The 15,868-nt window shown below is 40.0% G+C and overlaps 5 non-coding genes across 5 annotated transcripts; 1 reads left to right on the top strand and 4 right to left on the bottom strand.

Annotated features, from left to right (window-relative positions):
- Positions 1 to 1,136: 1,136 nt before the first annotated feature.
- LOC136130067 (U6 spliceosomal RNA) lies at positions 1,137 to 1,248 on the bottom strand. Its single transcript, XR_010656272.1, has one exon. It is a non-coding gene; the product is annotated as a U6 spliceosomal RNA (small nuclear RNA).
- A 495-nt stretch (positions 1,249 to 1,743) lies between these two features.
- Positions 1,744 to 1,816, bottom strand: TRNAF-GAA (transfer RNA phenylalanine (anticodon GAA)). The gene has a single exon. It is a non-coding gene; the product is annotated as a tRNA-Phe (tRNA).
- Positions 1,817 to 7,231: 5,415 nt separating this feature from the next.
- TRNAA-AGC (transfer RNA alanine (anticodon AGC)) lies at positions 7,232 to 7,303 on the bottom strand. The gene has a single exon. It is a non-coding gene; the product is annotated as a tRNA-Ala (tRNA).
- Positions 7,304 to 13,204: 5,901 nt separating this feature from the next.
- Positions 13,205 to 13,276, bottom strand: TRNAA-AGC (transfer RNA alanine (anticodon AGC)). Its single transcript has one exon. It is a non-coding gene; the product is annotated as a tRNA-Ala (tRNA).
- A 2,110-nt stretch (positions 13,277 to 15,386) lies between these two features.
- On the top strand, positions 15,387 to 15,458 carry TRNAA-AGC (transfer RNA alanine (anticodon AGC)). Its single transcript has one exon. It is a non-coding gene; the product is annotated as a tRNA-Ala (tRNA).
- Positions 15,459 to 15,868: the final 410 nt, after the last annotated feature.

Below are 15,868 nucleotides of genomic sequence, written 5' to 3' on the forward strand. Positions count from 1 at the left end.
AGATGAGTAGAGAAATGCAAAAGCAAAAGTAAGAAAAAACCAAAAAAAGAGAAAAAGAGAAGAGGTTCTGACATGGTCAGGAAAATGCAGCTGTGAAATGCGAGCATGGAGATAGGGAAGATTAAACCTAGGACTTCTTCCATGCTCCGTAATCTCGCCACAACTCAGCTACATCCACCCAGACATGTGGCTGCTGAGAAAAAGTTTTTGACTAATTACCTTCCTTTTCTGGATGTCTTCGAGGATCTAATAGTTGGCAGAAGAGTTTAGTCTGTTCAATTCCTTTATTTTGTGAAGCTCCTACTCTGAATCTGGTCTTGTGGCTACATCAAGAGAAGGGCCACTGCAGCCCAGATGAAAAGACACTTGGTCTTCCCAAAGTTAGCTGGCTCTGAGGTCTGCTTGTCAAGGGACTGCCTGAGTAGCAGTTCCATCCACCCAAAGAGAGAAGCCCATTATGGAACCTACCCTTGTATCTTCAAATGCTCACTCCTTCAACTTTCTTCCCCTCTGCTTACACAGCCGGCAATAAAAATGAAAAACATAATGCAGAGGGGTGTGAGGAAGAGTAGCATGCTTCCTTGACAATTTAACTGCATGTGGGGAAGTTAGAGACAAAGGATGAATTCACAATACTTGTGGCGAAATGAAACACCTCCGTTTCAGGCAGTGACATTTTCTAGTGGATGCTACAGCTCTGGTTCTTAAAGACACAGGAGACAGAAAGAAAGGAGGAGGAAAACAAAGTATTCCTGAGAGCTAGCTATTATAGAGTTTTTTCAAATGGAGTTTTCTCTGCAATGAAGAGAATGCAGAGGAGATTTCCACTAGGACAAGATCTACCAAATGAATTAGTTGTTTATATGTGCAGTACCTAGATCTATAAGTTTGGGTAGTTCGCTAGTTAAGCTTTCAAATTTTTAGCTGGGGAAACAACGTTCGAATCCCTAGCAGTTTAGTATTGCAATGTTCGCGCTTGTTCTGTAGTTATTGGGGAAGGCGGGGCGGCCGGGATATGACTCGTTATTTTTAACTGGCAGAAAGCAACTGAAATCTTGCCTGCTCTTAAAGTTCTGAGTATTTGCAATGATATCCTTTACCCTAGTGGCTGGTAAACTATTGCCTGCGAGCTAAGAATGATTTTGGAACGTTTCACGAATTTGCGTGTCACCCTTGTGCAATGGGTCATGCTCACCTTCTCTGTATCTTTCCAATTTTAGTATATGTGCTGCCGAAGTTTGTGGGCACCGTTTTTTATTTTAAAAGGTTGAAAAATAAAACGAAGAATAGTATTTCGTGACACGTGAAGTTTATATGAAATTCAAATTTCGGTGTCCATATATAAAGTTTTATTCGAACACAGCAACCTCATTCGTTTATGAATGAGACATAGACATCATCTATGTCTGCTGTCGGGCTACAACAGGAAGTACTTGTGACAGAGATGGTACGTGGTAGCTTTTTCCCTTCCCACTGCTGCTGTGCGCAGTACACATCACAGTGACTCAGTGATCGTTCCTCGTTTTTCAGTGTCGCACACATAGTATTTTATTATTATTTTTAAAAGTAGCAGTCCTTACACATCATTTAAAAACAATAAACGTGGGCCTCAACTGCGAGCTCCTGCATGGCTGAACTATGGCCACAGCATTGTGTTTATTGTGCAGTTAGGCTTTAACATACTAAAGGAGTAGAGTATGGTGTATCGTGAGCATCATTTCGTATTCACTAAAATGCTAAGCTTGCCGAAACCCGGGATTGAACCAGGGACCTTTAGATCTTCAGTCTAACGCTCTCCCAACTGAGCTACTTCGGCTACTTGGAAGAATGACTTCTTGACTTTTCTTTTTAATATTTAGATTATTTTCAACTTCGGTCTTTGGAAGGTTTTAGGTTTCTTAAGTATGGTTATCTAGTTGGCCAATATATTTGCCCACCCAGGAAGACTTGGAATATATTGTCTTCCATGTATGCCTGTTGGATCCAATTCCTGGCAGCGCGGGATGGACAGGTATAAGGCAGATTTTAAAGAGAGGTGATAATGAGGGATTCAATGGAAAGCCTTTCTGCTCCCCTGTGTCCTGTCACTTGACCCAGGACACTGTTCAGAAAGTAAGGGAACTTAAAGGCAATATTTTTTTGGATCCCTTATTTATCTCTTCTTTTTGATCCTTCCTCTCTCACAATCTCCAAAAATGCTGAGGTATGGAATCCAATAACGCTATAAATTTGCTAAAAGAATGCAATATACAGGTTCATTACCAGAATGCAATATACAGGTTCACTACCAGTGTATATACAGGTTCATAAACACTCGTCACAGTACTCCAACTGGCAGGACAGCAACTGTCACAAAATTTAGAAATTTTAAAATGGCATATCTCATTGCAACAGAATTTCTTCACACACACAAAAATGTTTTTAATGAAGATGAGGTTGCAACCAAGTCATTCTATAATTGGCTCCTCTGTAAGTCATGCAAGGAAACCATTTATCATGGAGAAGTAATTACAGAGTGTTTACTTGTAGTAGCCAAAGAAATACATCCAGGGAGTTCCCTGGTGGCCTAATGGTTAGGAATCCAGGTTTTCACTGTTGTAGTCCGGGGTTCAACACCTGGTCAGGGAACTGAGACCCTACAAGCCACAGGGTGATGCCAAAATTTTTTTTAAAAGTCTAGAGAAAAGAAATCTAAGACCCCGCTGACTGAGCCTTGAGGACATCAGGAGCAACATCGAGTTGATTTTAAAAAATAAGCAAATGATCTGCCATCATTTTCTTTGACTCTTGATGAGTCAGTCTAACAGATGTTACTGACATTATTCAGTAGTTTATTCAAGGAGTCAATGTCAGTTTGAAGTGACTGAAGAAATAACCTACATGAATAGTCTACATGGAAAAACTCCAGGTGAGACTATTTTGTGAGAAGTTGAACAAAGAGCAATTCATGACAGCCTGCCACAATATGTTTCAGCCGGTGGTGGTAAAATTATGAAGGGAACAGAAAAAGACTTAGTTGAGCAAATTTTAAAACTTGTGAGAAAGGTAAGCCTAGAGGACCTCTTTGAATTTTGGAGGCAATATAGAGTCTTCCAGACCTAATAATGTGATGGTCTTAACAAGTAGCCTGGAAAGCTACCAGTTTTATTTAAAGCCCAGAACAAGAGAAAGTTCTGCAGTAGGTCCAGGCTGTACGAAAGCTACATTATCACTTTACCTGTATGACCCAGCAGAGTACTCAAATGTCTATGTAAGACAGAGATGGTATTTGGAGTTTTTGGCATTCTTCTACTAGTGAATCACAGGATAAACCTTTGGGATTTGGTGCAAAACTATGACATCCTCCTCAAATTTTTATTCTTTTGTTAAAATATCGTTTTTGGTCTATGTTACGAGAGAGAATAAATGCTTGGGCATGAGTCACTATGAGACTTGAGCTTCCAGTCATGACCTACTTGTTCTCTAACCCATCTAGCCATAAAGTTGTGCATGCACAGCATCATTTCATTATTAAGTATGAACAGAATATATGAGCAGGGCCGACACACATGAGTCATTTGCATGGAAAAGTGGCTTATATTCCCATGGCTCCTACACTTGGTACTTTATCTCTTCAACCCCCATTCATAGCCTCATAGTGAGTTCCCTGTAACTGAGGAAGAAAAAAACCAAAACAAAACAGGACTGGTTTATCAGTAATTCTGCACCCTATGCTGGCGCCACACATATGTAAGCAGCTACCATAGCACCTGAAGGCCAGTGGTGAAGGTAAATCCCCCCAGTGGGCATGACTTCACGCAGGGCACGTGATTGTTCATTTTACTTGGAAGGACAGATAGAGCATAGGGATCCACACTAATTCATGACACGTTTCTAATAGTTTGGCTGGATGATTAGTACTTGGAGGGAAAATTGCTGAAAAGTCATGACAGAGAGGTCTGGGAAAGAAACAGAGGGTTAGATTTTACTAAATGGGCAGAAGGATAGATTACTAAATAATCTAAGGATTATTTTCAATGTAGATGCTCTCCAAAGAGCAACCTCCTAGAGGGGGATCTTAATAGGCAGTTGGACAAGATGACCCGTTCTCTTGATGTTTGGAAGCTTCTCCTTAGCCATCACTGTCCTGTCCAATGGGATTATGAAAATAGTGGCCACGGTGACAAAAATGGAAGTCATATGTAGCTCAGTAACATAGATTTCTGTACACTAAAATAGAGCAGATTGAAACCACTGCAAAATGACTAAACTACCAACATACTTAAAACATAAGTAACATTAACATCACAAAATGAAATAAATTCAAACTAAAAAGAGTTCTGTGAAAGGAAGATTGAATTAAAAGGTAATAGGAGTAGATGTTTAATATTTTTCATAATTTCATTAGTGATCCAAGGGATTTTTATAAAATGGCACTTAATTTAAAAAAGTGTGACTGCCAAGGCATTATGAAAGGTTGCATCAAAGATACTAGCTTGAACCTGTTGCATGAATATATGGCAAAATAAAATAAAAATAAAGTGATTCAGTATTGAGGTCAAGGAATATCAAGAAAGAAGTTTCGACATTAAGAAGAAATTGGATTGTCATACCTGAATCTTTATGACCTTACTTTTCTTCTCCTTTCAGTTTTCAGTATTCTAATCTCAGTGGTGAACTAATCCTTCATTCAAGAATGCTTAATATTGTTCTTTCTGGAGCCCTTAACATATGGACATTCCAGACAAGGCAAAACTCTACCAGTGATGGTATGCCAGTTGCAAGGGTATTTTGTCAGTAAGGAAAATGAGAAGGCTTGGGTAGTTATTAAAATGTCCAGTGATGTTCAGGTATTTTCCTCATGTCACCAGGTTAATAAAGCAGTGAAATAAAGATCGCCTAATGTCAAATAGAGTCTCATACATATACACCATACATAGCACATTGACACACACGCAGCAGAGAAGTTCTTCCTTTATGGGTCATTTCACAGTGTCTTGTGACTGACCGTAACAATACGCACCCCTCCCCCCAATGCACAGACACACAAAGAAAATCTCAAAGTAGGAATGAATGAAAAATGTGTTGCTGGGCTTCCCTGGTGGCGCAGTGGTTGAGAGTCTGCCTGCCCATGCAGTGGGTACGGGTTCGTGCCCCCGTCCGGGAAGATCCCACATGCCGCGGAGCAGCTAAAATGTGTTGCTAAGTAGTGTGTTGAAATTTCTTACCCTCCAACATTCCTAGACTTTTCCACGTAAACGTTAGATTTTCATATTTAAATCTGTAAATTAAATCACAACCAGAATAGATCAGTTAACAAAGCAGAGTTGATTATGATAGTTCCATTTGGATTCCAAGGTTGGAAAAAACAAAACAAAAGCGAAATTTTCTTTATAAGAAAAGGGGATATATTTAAAATCTGGGAAACCAGCTTATTTTGCTGGCACCCTCATGATTATGTGTGTGTGTATTCAAAACAGAACAACAGCTAAAACGCTGAAATCATTGATGATACTGAGGGCAATTAAGGTTGAGAAGCCTGAGCCAGAGACTAAATTCTGCAGTGAAGGGGAAGGAAATGACGATGAGGGAATGACAGGAACAGGGGAAGATAGAGCGCCAGAGGAAGGTACGTTAGGAAGGTTTGCGTATCTGAGTGAGGACGCTCCAGGGAGGCTCTGTAAGCTGCAACTGACTCCTCTACCGGAAGGAAAAATGTCTTTAATACAATTATACTGTAGATTTCAAGAACATGATCCTAGAACATGTTTGGCTGAATCACCAGATACAAGGGATGGGCAGACGTAGTGGGTCTCAAAGTCTCTCTGAGAGAGTGGAAGGAGTGTCTTCCGTGGAGACCTCGACTTCACAGTGGCACGGAGTAGCTTGGGGGGGCGCTTCTTTTACGAGACATTTACCTTGGGTGGAGTGCGCCCCCTAGAGTGCATGTAGGTTAATTTCAGAGAACTACTGGAGATTTTGCGCGTCTAGTCAGCCAAATTTATCAGGTAAGAGAGATGCAATGTTCCCAAACTGCTGAAATGAAACTTTTACAATGGCCAATCACTTTATGTGACTTGGCTTCTTGAAAGTGGCCAATTGTTTTCAACAAACAGTAAACTAACACAAATCAAACCATTCACCTCTTCTGTGACCAAGAATAGTCTTTCTCTTTCTCTCAAACCTCTTGCTTTGCAGTCAGGTCTCCCTCTACATTTTCCCCTGGTTTAGGTGAGACACAAAAACTTTTTTACTTCATAAACTGGATTGTATAATCAAATTCATGTTGATTCATCAAAATCATTGTTATTAATAGGATCGCTTATAGGAAAAGGTGGAATCGTCCCACAAGTACCAAGCAACTATCCCAAATCTCTGGAGACCAGTGTCCTAAATCTGTGTTCTTTGATGTTTCCAAAAGTGCTTAGGACTCCAGCAGTGTATCTCCTTTAGCAGCCTTTTCAAGAGGTGGTGCTCTCCCAAGCATGCCCAGAGTGAGAGTTCAGGACAAGTAGAAGGAGAAAAGAAGTTTTCCTGTACTCTTTTTACTTCTTTCCTTTGGGATCCAAACAAGACAGGACAGGACAGCAAGTCTGTGTGGTGAATGAGTATCTCCTGCCTTCTCAGCTCAAACCTGGCACTGGTGAACATCCACTCTCAAGCTTTTAAGAGAGGGCAAGGACTCAAGAGAGTGGCTTGCTTCTTTGGCTGGAGCGTTCTCTCCTATAGCTGTCATCATGGCCAGCCTCATGTGTCTGTGACCAGTGCATTTCAGAGAGTCTTGTGGCCAGCAAATTATGCAGCCAGTCTGTCCTACGTCTTACTACCGGAGAATCCTGTGCTCTTCATGCCAGAGACGGTACTTTGTTCCCCAAAGTACTAGAGCAGGTTGACTTCAGATTTTCTAGCCTCTTAATTTTAAACTTTCTCCAAATCCAGGAAAAAACCCGTTGAACTGATTCCTGATGCTAGTTTGATGAAAGGTGAGGTGGGACCATGGTCAAAGTGATTTTCCTGCTCTCAGAGCTCTAATTTTCCCCAGTTGTTAGTTTTTGTGTAGTACAGACTTTAGCCAACATAGGAGTGACTGCTCAGTGACTAGAGTGGATGGCTTTTATAGGTGGACAAATAAGTTTGAGCAAATCAGCATGAATTATGAGTGATGAAGAAGTTTCAACATGTAAGAAAACCAGGGAATAAGAAGAAAGCCAAGGACCAAAGAAACGCTGAACAAGATGTAAGATATTCCAGCTGGAGGTGCCAGGGGTCGAACCTGGGGCCTTGCACATGCTAAGCACACACTCTACCACTGAGCTACACCCCCTTACACTTTCACTAGCTTGGCTGAAGAAAATTTAATGGCAATATCTATCTGCATTGCTTTTTTTGCGAACTTGAAATTGTTAGCACAAAAATCCTTTATGTACAACACCATTATTCCTGAAACTCCTTTCTTTCATTCTCTTTCGCGGTGACATGAGGAGAAAAGCAACTTCATGCTAGGCAGAAAGTCACCGTTCCTAGGACTGATTCACGCTTGTCAACCTACCCCCAAAGACCCGGCTACACAAAACTTGAATAGAGGAAGGCAAAGGAGAGCCCTTTCCTGACCCTGTCTCCCGGAAGAGCCTAGAATCAATGACATTCAAAGAACAATGAGAGCAGCTAGTCCCATATCTTAATTTCTTAATACAGATTTCCACTAGAAGGAACCAAAGCTCCTGGAAGAACTTGTTGTCACCAGAGGGCTGGGACAGGAAAAGTACAAGATGAGCCTAGAATATCTTTCTGAGCTAGTATGTAAGAACGTACTCAAAGATAACTGAGCACAGTATTTATGAGTCAAATCTTGGAAACACTGAGCATTAAAATGAGTAATAAACAAAAAGAATATAGTCTGGATGGATAAAATAAGAATACTTGAGTTCATACTGATAAGAAAGGGAAAGAGAAAAAAAGAAAAAAGGAAATGAGAGAGAAAGAAAGGAAGGAAGGAAGGAAGGAAAAGAAAGTTTACCCTACGTAGTATGCCAATTATTGTGTGGAAGAAATGACAGCATCATCATTTTCCACTGTCCTGTGATGATTGATTCAGGCAAAATTCATCAATCAGTGCCCAAGCTATGGGTGACAGTTTGATAAAGAAAGATGTATTTATCAAAGTGTATTTATCTTCACATATTTCTTATGAAAATGGTAACTTGACCATTAAAAAACTCAGCAGAGAAAACCTTACCCCAAATTATCAGATTACCTTCATCATAATGGGGACACTGACATCATGTACCTCTGATGAGATAAACTGAGAAGGACACAGCAACACTCCTATTGTATTCTGACCAAAATTCATCATCATCTGAATCTAATCAGGCAGTCAAACCGAAATTGAAACACATTATACAAACCAACTGTAACACGTTCTTTAAAAATGTCAATGAACGAAAATATCATGAAAGACAAAGAAAAGTTGAGAAATGGTCCCAAATTAAAGGAGACTAAAAATACTTTAACATAAATGAAATGTGTCACCCTGGAGAGGTCCTGGATTTGGAAAAAAAAAAAAAATGGAGCAAAGGCTAGTATCGGGACAATTAGCAAAATTTGTGTATGAGGGGTATAGTTTTGTATCAATATTAAATTCTCTACATTTGACAATTTTACTGTGTTTACATAAGGGAGTGCCCTGAAAGAATACAATGAAGTATGTTGGGGTAAAAGGATATGTTTGCCAACACTGTCAAATGGTTTAGGAAAAAATCTATGTGTGGAGAGAGAGAGCAAGAGAGAGAGAAAGAGAACCAATGAATGTGGCAAAATGTTACAATAGATGAATCTGGATATATAAGATAGTTTTTGCAACTGTATTTTATGTTTGAAATTATCTCCAAAAAAAGTTTTAAATATTCCTCCTTTTTACAACTTCCTTCCTCATTGTGCCAAAATGCTGCCAGAAAGACGTAAAAGGTAACGCATAGTGATTTAAACCATAGTACTGTGTGTGCTACCTCTGGAAGTTTAGACCTTGATGGGGAGATGGGAATGAATTTGCAATATCTGACCCAAGTGTGGAGGAGGGAAAGTGAAGAACACTTCGTGTTGGCATAGGATTTTGGTGGGTGCATTCTCTTTGACTCTTCCTTTAGGTAAACAAGAAACAAGTTCCCTTTAACCTAAGTGAAGTAGCCTGAAAGTGTTTGTTCCACGTAAGACTTGGCTTGTTTTTTCTAAGCATGTCAAGGTTTGCAGAATCTCTCACTGCTCTTTCTTTCAAAACAAGACAAACAGTACATAGGAGGGCATGCGTGCAGTTGAGTTTTTGGTTTTGACAAATAGTCACTGGTATTTGTGGCTCTAAAGAGAGCAGTAAGAAACCACATTTTTCTCGACCCCATTGTAGCTGTGAGGAGACCCTTTTGTTTTAGAAATGGAATCTGCTGACACTTTTGAGCTTCTGTACCTAAGATTTGTCTGGAGTGACTATTTGTTAGCACATTGGGTTTATAAAGCAAAAGAAAGGATAAAAAACATAGGTTAGGCAGAAACCTAAATTCTTTGAATTGCAGAGGTTTTCATAACAAAATGTCTTTAATCCTGGATAATTTGATGGAAAAATAAACTTTCAATTTGATGGTTCAGGATTTAGGTCTTGTTTTAGAGCCTGGTAGTTTCTTGTTTATTTCTTTGTTTCCCTTACTTAGATATGAGCCAAGACTTGTACAACCCAGCTTTGTTCTGGAGAATCTTGTCCATGCATTTACCCTCCTGACATGGAGCTCTTGGCTCAACAGGAATACGAAGAGCTAGAAACCAGAGTAACATCTATTGACTTGCAGTGGTTTATTCTGTTGTACTGTAGGGATATTGTTGATTTAAGGAAGGTTCCTTACAACATTAAAAAAGAAACTTCAGTATTGCTTTTAAGGTTACAAATTTAGAGAAATGTAGAAAGTAACTAGGGAGGAAAAGATATGGCCTGTAAACTGGAAAATGCCGGTAAGATTTTTATTTTACAAATCATTGATAATTTAGAAATTTGAACAACTTCTTCCTAGACAAGATTATTGACTGGTTTACTGGGTGTGAGTGAGGAGGTGGCCAGCATCAAAGGATCCCCAACTTTTTCTCTGAGGATGCTAAGAATGGTTATGGTGTCTGTCAAAGAACTTGAGGACTTCCAGAACTTCAGTTTGAATTGAGAGGCCAGTGGTTCAAACAGATTACTCAGACACTTGTTGAATTAAAGTTCTAAAATCTCATGTATTTTGGCTAGAGTGAGACTCCATACATTCATTGTGAGTTCATTCATAGGATAATCTAGAGCCATTTTGTGATCATCAATGTTGCCTAAAAGACTGGCGAGCTAGAAGACACAAGAAACCACAAAATCTTGAAAATAGGGCAATTTTCTCTTGATTTCTGTCATGGCTCCATTGTTTGAATAGGCAGGAAGCTCTGGGAGGAGCAACTTTTTTTCCAGAGCACACCAGGAACTGATATCAGCTTCTCTGCCTTCTAGAATATGGTGGGAGAAAAGTTGAGAGAACAAAAATGTGGCCCATGTTTTTAGTAGGATGATGTTTCCTTTAGTTGAAATTACCTCAAAGTTCCATGTTCTTCGCTATAGAGAACATACATTGTTTTACCCCTCAAACTAGAGGAATTGGGATGGGTATTTCCACTTTTTTCTTGTTTAATGCCCTTTAATTTATTGGTTTCAAACTTTTCCCAAGTCTAGGAACAAGTGCACTTGAACTGAATCAAGATGCCTTTTCCCACTGTGTGATAGATAATGAGCATCACTTACTGCCAGGTGTAGGAAAGTTTGAGTTTTGAGCATTGAAACTTGGTGGGTTTCCCAAGGGCAAGTTGAAATCCTGCTCACAGAACCCTAGGTTGAGGTCAGACTGTGGCCAATATGACACATTTATTTTTTCATACTTTCAAAATAAAAAAAAAAGGTGCTTGTTTAATGTAGCTAAGGGTAAGAAGCGGATAATAGTAATAACAATGGGTTACATTAAATGATTATATCACCTCCTTGATAAACAGACTCCCTAAGAGATGAAATAATTACTTGGCCACCAGTTCACAGCCAACATGTAACAGGGCAAGTTTCAATGCCAGGCAGATTTGCTTTAGAACACCTACTCCAGGTCTTTTCTTTAGAGATGGAAATCCTGAAGTCAAAAGACCACTTGAGATTAGTGGCTTTTGGATTTATTCCTCTTTGAAAATGTCATTATCACTCATAGGGAAAGAAGTGGTGCCACATAATCATATAATGTTGAGCAGTTTTCAATTCTTTGGGGAAACTGGGAAGAGAGAAACGAATGAACTCATAATACTCACCAGGAAATAAAATACCTTAAGTCCAGCAATATGGTCTGCAAACCCTGCTGTGGCATTTTGTAGGGGACGCTACAGCTCTGGTTTTGGACACTTAAAGGAATGGAAGACAGAAAAGAAGGAGGAAAACAAAGTAATCCTGAGAGCTAGTGATTACAGTATCACTTTCAAGTGGAATTTTCTCTGCAATAAAGAGAATGCAAAGGAGATTTGCAACTAGGATAGTATCTACCAAATGAATTAGCTGAATATATATCCAGTAACTAGATTTATAGATTTGGGTAGCTCACTAGGTAAACCTTTGGAGTTTTTAAACCGGGGAAACAAAGTTTGAATCCCTAGGGGCTCAGGTCCTTCTGTTCGAATTTATTCTCCAGTTATTTCTAACTGGCAAAAGGCTACTGAAAGCTTGCCTGTTCTTAAAGTTTGAGTATTTACAAGTTCTGAGACCCTATACTTTGTGGTTGGTAAACTATTGCCTGCGAGCTAAGAATGGTTTGGGAACGTTAAAAGGTTGAAAAAATAAAACAAAAAAGAGTATTAGTTGACATGTGACTAATGACTCTGAAAGGTTAGCAAGGTTCGGTTGTTCCTAGACTAATGCTGAGAAAGGGAGAGTTGAAGGGGGACAGAGAAGAGAGGGGATGAAGAGCGGAGAGTATCCTGTGGGGAGGGGAAGACAGTTGAGTGGGAGAAGCAGCCAAGGAGGACAGGAGAACGAGACGCTAGAAGAAAGTTTGGGAATGAGAATTAAACACGAGTAATATTTGGATGAGGGAGTATGTGGATGTATCCAAGGTCTTTATCTCTTCTGCATTTCTACAGGTCCACCGCAAGAGAAGCTCCATTATTCTAAGCGAAGTAGGTGAAAACGTTATGTCCCACAAGAATCCAGTTTGTTTTGTTCCAGTTATCGTAGTCTGAGAGCTACTAGTTGCTCTTTTCCTCGCTGGTTAAACAAGTTGAGCACTTTGTAGGGCGCTCGTGTGGTTGAATTTTTGTTTGCGGTGCAGTACTGCTGGAATTGATAGCTTTATAAAGAGCAGCTGGAAAGCCACATCTGGATTCCCGTGTGACTGTAGTGGGAGCAATGTTGAGCGTAGAAGCAGGGTCTGCCGGTGTCTTTGGGCTTACGTATCTGAGGCAGCAACTGATTTTTAGCGCATTGGGCTTGGAATGTGAGGGACAAATGAGAAAGAAAGGTAAGCCGGACAACAAACAAATACTTTTGAATAGATGTCCAAGAATACAAGTGTCAGCACCTCGGATAGCGCATCAAACTTTCGACCTGAAAGTCGACCGTTTCAGTCTCTGAGAGCAGGTTCTTTAGTTCTTACATTCTTGTTTCTTACTCATACGCAGAAGTCAGTCCTCGGAAACCCAGTTTTCTTCTAGATACCTTTTAGGATATTTTCAGTGTTCTCCTTTACTGCTTATATTCTACACTTCTCCCAGCGGGAGTCTGAAGAGCAATAGTTTGAACAGACTTCCTCTGTTCCTCTCCTGTGGATCTTTGCTTTAAGCCCAATGCTATTTCCACCAAAGACACATGAGGATCAGAAGTACCTGGCTTCACTTTGGCTACTTCAGAAGTCATCACACAATACCTAAGAATAGTAAGGGTAGGGGCAGGCATCCCTTATGCTGTGTGTATCCCACGGCATAGCTGTGATTGTTCAAAATGGCTAGAGTGCAAATGGCTAATAAAAACCTGAATAAACGGTTTGAGTAACTCAGCACGAGCATCGTTGTATTCCACAGTGACAAAGAAGATTGTGGCACCAGGACAAGGCAGGAAACTTGGATGTTCTCTCACTCAGATAGCCTAAGCCAATCCTGGTGTGCTTGCCGCGGTTCCCAATAAAGAGAGATGCCCGAGTGGAGGTGCCGGGGATTGAACCCGGGGCCTCGTGCATGCTAAGCACGCGCTCTACCACTGAGCTACACCCCCGACCTGGTTATGCCGTTTCGTTCATAGTAGAAATTGTTCCATGAATTAACTTACATGCGCTCTAGGGAGGGCACTCCACCCAACGTAAATGTCTCTTGCAAGAAGAGCTCTGCCAAGCTATTCCGTGTCACTGTGCTTGACATAGCATCAAAGTCACGGTCTCCCAAGAAGACGCTCCTTCCACTCAGATTTGAGACCCACTATGTCTACCCATCCTTAACATCTGGTGATTCAGCCAAACATATGTTGTAGGATCACCGTCTTGAAATCTACAGTGTAAGTGAATTGTATTAAAGACTTTTTTTTTCCTTCTGGTATAGATGCCAGTTGCTGCTTAGAGGTCCTTTCTGGAGGTTCTTTCCTCTGATAGGCAAACCTTCCTAATATACTATCTTCTGGCGCTCTATTTTCCCCTAGTCCTGTCATCTCTCATCATCATTTCCTTCCCCTTCACTGCAGAATTTAGCCTCCGGCTCAGGCTTCTCCAGTCCAAATGCCGTCATTGTTATCAATGATTAGGGGATTTTGCTGTTATTCTGTTTTGAACACACGCACAGACAACACATATGTAATCATGGGAGTGACATCAAAACTAGCTGGTCTCCCAGGTTTCTTAATACATCTCATTTTCTTACAGGAATTTTATATCAAACCTTTGGAATCCAAATGGAACTATCATAATCCAACAACTGTGCTTTGTTAACTGACCTATTTTGGTTGTGATTTCATTTACAGTTTTAAAATAAAAATATAAAGTTTACTTGGAAAAATCTAGGAAAGTTGCAGGATAAGAAATTCCAATATACTTGCTACTCAGCATCACACTTTTAATTTCATTTTACTTTGAGGTTTTATGTGTGTGTGTGCATTGGGGAGTATTGTGAGGTTTAGTCACTGTGAAATGACCCATAAAGAATAATCTCTTTATTGTGTGTGTGTGTCAGTGCTATATGTATGATATATATGTGTGAGAATTTATGTGACATTTCGTATCTTGATTTCACTGCTTAATTAACCAGTGACATGAGGGAAAGAGATGAACATCCCTGGACATCTTAAAAATTACTTGAGCCTTCTCATTTTCCTTACTGACAAAACATCCCTGTAGCTGACATGCCATCACTGGTAGAGTTTTGCCCTTTGTCTGGAATGTCCAAATTTGTCTGGAATGTCCAGAAGATAGTATTAAGCATTCTTAAATGAAGGATAAGTTCACCACTCAGATTAGAGTAGTGAAAACTGAAAGCAGATGAAAGAATAGGGTCATAAAGATTCAGGTTTGACAATCCAATTCTTCTCTAAATCAATAACTTCTTTCTTGATATTCCTTGATATGGATACTAAATCGCTTCATTTAACTTAATTTTGCCATATGTTCATCCAGCATTTCCAATCCAGAATCTTTGATGCAACCTTTCATTTCTAGCACCTCCATTACTGTCCTATTTCACTCTCTTAAACCGTGCTTGCACAGACTTTTCCCACTTTCCTCTCTATATTACCTTACCTTTTCCTGCTCAATAGCAAAGTTAAATTCATAACCCTTTACTCCACTCCAAGGGCCTCATCATCACTGTTGAAGTCTGTCTTCCCAACGAACATTTGGTTGAAAGAAACAAAAAAGAAAAATCTGGCTCATGTAGGATCTCTTGAACCTGATGCAACAAACACAACAGATTCACATCATCAGGTTTGAGGACTCAGTGCCATTGGCAGTACCACTGAGGAGCATGAAAGAAAAAGAACAGAAAGAGGAAAAAGTAAGACATTCTCGGTCAATTATCTTTAAGAAGGCATTATTCTTTCAACTGTGCCTTGGTCAATGCAATAGCTGTGGGCTAAGGAGAAGCAAATCTGCCCAGTGATGATCCCTTCTCTGTGCTTCTCTACTCTTCTACCTCCAAGCATGATTATCTTCTATAGTCAGCAGAAGTAGGGAACAATGGATCATCAGTCTTTCTGAGCAAGTAATCTGGTGTTAAGACATTTACTTTGGGTGGAGTGCACCCGCTAGAGCTCGTTAAATTAATTCACAAAACAATTGGTGATTTTGCGAGACTCACCAAATCCTCACTAATTTCTAATATGAATGAAACGGGTGACCAGCATCGGGGGTGTAGCTCAGTGGTAGAGCGCGTGCTTAGCATGCACGAGGCCCCGGGTTCAATCCCCGGCACTTCCACTGTGGTGTCTCTTTGTTGGGAACCGGCTAGAGAATAACATTAATTATTGTTTACAGTGGTTCAGCAGCTCCCAGTGTTGAGAAAAGTGCAGAAAGGTTGCAGGTGGTTAAGTGAATCCACAAGTGTTCTGATTTAGCTGAAATAGTGTCACCCATCCTTATTGGGATTATGAAAAGAGGTCAGATTTTTGTCATGAGGAATTATTCCCCTCTCAGTAATTTACACAAATTAGCTGACCACACATTCCTCCCTTCAGTTCCTAAAGTGAATTCATCAGAGTACTGATTTAGGGAAATTAGGGATTTTAGGCTGTCAAGCTTTCCTTGACATCACTCAATAAACCCCCTTTCCACACTGTTTTTATCTTTTTAAATAAAATAATGCCTTTTATTCATAAATTCCAATCACA

Source organism: Phocoena phocoena, chromosome 10 (assembly GCF_963924675.1).
Source record: "Phocoena phocoena chromosome 10, mPhoPho1.1, whole genome shotgun sequence".
Classification (NCBI taxonomy): domain Eukaryota; kingdom Metazoa; phylum Chordata; class Mammalia; order Artiodactyla; family Phocoenidae; genus Phocoena; species Phocoena phocoena.